Source organism: Mesocricetus auratus, unplaced genomic scaffold, assembly GCF_017639785.1.
Source record: "Mesocricetus auratus isolate SY011 unplaced genomic scaffold, BCM_Maur_2.0 Super-Scaffold_100008, whole genome shotgun sequence".
NCBI classification, from domain to species: Eukaryota; Metazoa; Chordata; class Mammalia; order Rodentia; family Cricetidae; genus Mesocricetus; species Mesocricetus auratus.
Window position 1 is genome coordinate 25,572,280 of NW_024429192.1, and position 3,117 is coordinate 25,575,396.

General features: G+C 33.6%; 1 pseudogene; it reads left to right on the forward strand.

The window, feature by feature from the left end:
- The first annotated feature begins 2,545 nt into the window (after window positions 1–2,545).
- LOC101840686 lies at window positions 2,546–2,742 on the forward strand (annotated as a pseudogene).
- Window positions 2,743–3,117: the final 375 nt, after the last annotated feature.

Consider the following 3,117-nt stretch of genomic DNA (forward strand, 5'->3'; position numbering starts at 1 on the left):
ATTACTATTTATTTAAAATTAACAAAATCTTATTATAATTAACAACAATGATGACATTGGTTTTTATTCAAATTCCTTTTCTCCTTAATCAAATAATCATTTTGTTATTTTATTGTGACTTATTGGCATTACTTTCCATTGTTAGGAAAACATTAATTTAATTCCAATATTATTATGTTTTACATATTTTATTTAATAGCATTTTTTCTCTTATCCATGAATTCAACATGTATAATGTAATTAAACTAAATGTGAACACAATATATGAATATATTTAACTATATGTCATTCAACTATTATCATATAGTGTTTTACCCAAAAGTGTGAAAATTCATGACACAAATGTAAAGCAAATGGGATTTAATTGAATTATTTTCATTGTAAAGATGGCTCCTACTATCGTCATTTAATATTGGTATGTAACCATGATAACTTAATTAATATTCAGATGTAAAATCTTAATATTGAAAATCAGATAGTCCTTTCCTTCATCTTATGTCTCTATTCATTATAACTTTGAATGATGAAGAAATGACTATGGTTGCTTAATTTTTTAATAACTTATAGCTTCTGTGTTTCATACAAAGATGTGTGGATGCACCATGTTATAATTTATGTATGTTGCGAATTTAAGGTAAAAGTATTCTCACCTTCTAGAGAACTTACTGCTTGGATAAGAATAAATGGTTTGATGACAAATCAATTTCTAAGCTTTGAAAGAACAATTTCACAATCTTCGATGAGAAAGCCTGGATATTGGCCCCTTTTCAGTGAGTAGGATCATGTAAGCAGGTATGATGCCCAGCAGAAACTGTGATTTGTCATGCTCCTGTCAATACACTACACAAGAGTTTGGGCCAGAAAAGTAAGAGCAATGGTTGAAATCAATGTGTAAGGAAGCCAAGTAACAAGGGAGCCAAGCATGTGCAGGGCTAATATAATTTTTTAAAGCTGTAATTCAGCCTAAACCTTCAAAACATAATGTCTCTGGCTAATATTTTTGTGTAGCTAGAACAGCTTCCTTACCCATCTGAAGTAAGTTATTGTATGCTTTTAGTCAAATGTTCACCAAAAATAATTATCAGTTATTATTTTCCACAAAATATAGATTAAAAAGGTGTCCATTACCCTGCTAAGAAAAATAATCATTTGAAATAATATTTTCTAGTAACATTTAAAATCCTGAAAGCACTATAAAAGCATGTTCTAGTAACATGAATATAGCAACATATTTATTACTAAATAATGTTGGGCCATAGATAGAAAGATATTTTATAAATATGAATATAGAGCAATTCAAATCAATAAATCAATTAAATTTCTGTAATTTTCTAAAAGTCCCGATTATTGAAAATGTAACTAGCAAAAATTGAATTATGGCTATATTTATCCATTAAAATGTGTGTATGAGAATTTGTATTTGTGTGTGTGTGTGTCTGGGTGTCTGTGTATGTGTATAAAGTTTTGGGGTATGTCTTTTGCTTCTATGTATGAACAGATTCCATGTCCATACATTCAACAGATGGATGTCAAAAAGGTATCTATTTTCTCATGGAACTGGGGTTACATCTAACACAACCCACCAGCCATCATTTGTGTGTTTGAAACCTATTCTGAGTCCTCTAAAAGAGTAGCAATATTCTTAACAACTAAACTACCTCTCTAGCCCTTTATTGTTTTAGTATGTCTTAATCCTCTGACCCCATAAAATGATAGTTTTATCATAATATAGATCTTAAATTTTAAACATTAAGTGCATGTTAAATTCCTTTAGGTGATGAAGCACGTTGACTCAAGCTGAAGAAAGAAATTGCGAACATATTAAAATATTTGATATATCTAAATTTGTCCTGATTCATATATTTACTACTAAACATAGTGTCATGGAAGATGGTAACTAGACTACTTTTGTTTCCCAATTTATATTTATTCACATTATAATATGTTTGATCTTACACATACTAAACAGATTAGATGATTTAAGACTTCCTATTTTCCTATGCATGTCATTTGGAATCATTATCAGTCCAGCACAAATCATATTAACTGCTCAATGCTACAAGACTCTTACATCTCCCAGGAATAAAAAGTTGCATGACCTCTGTAGAAGTTGAAGGTCAAAATGTGAGGAAACATATATCCAGGTTCAGGAGGTACATGCTGGAAAGCAAATTTTACAGCTTCTGTCTAAAATCAGTGAGATGTCACAGTCTGGATGAATCAAGTTTGGGAAAGCAGGATGAATGTCAAACAGTATATGCCAAAGAGCGGCTAGTTCTTGGAGCATGCTTAAGGACATTTTGTTCAGAGATTTTGTGGAAGAAACAATTTGCAAACGTAAGTCTGCAAAGCCCACAAAAATCGTTTTCAAGAGAGTTTCCAGACATATTTGTCTGTAGGAAATAGCTGACTTACTATTGGTGTTATTGAAGACATTTCTGGTGTTTCTGCTTGTATGAAATTGTCTAATAGCCAAATTTCTAAGTCTATAACTTACCGTGTATATAAAACCAAAAGCATAAGGAAACAAAACAAAGACACCTCCATGATCATCCCAGTGAGCTACTTCACCAGCTAGAGGATCATGGGCAACCAATTGAAGCCTACATGGGTCTGGGAGTACACCGAGGAGGATGCCCTGGATGCTCTGGGCCTGTAGAGCTACTGCTGTTGCCTCACATGCTGATAGCACACATGGACCTGATTGAAAAATTACTTAACTATGCTCCCCTAGAGAAGTGAGTGCTGGGGCTTACCCTCCTTCTTTGCTGGCCATGGACAGTCTATCATGCTGAATTAAAACTGAGGTGTTGGGGAGGTGGGTGAGATTCCTGGCTATGGCCCTGTGGCTGTGTCCCCTAATCCTGGAAGGAACAGTTCAGTAAAGACCTTTGCAGAAACAAAAAAACAAAACAAAAAAGCTAAAGGCATAAGAGACATTAAAGAGTACTACATTTATTTGTGTGTGTGTGTGTGTGTGTGTGTTATGAGGGACAGGTACAGTGCTGCTCAGAGAATAGCCTACTGCAGTAAGCTCTCTTCCTCAACTAATGGATTCCAGGAATCAAAGTCAAGTCACCAAGCCTTATGGAAGTCACTTTTATCTCCTGTGTCATC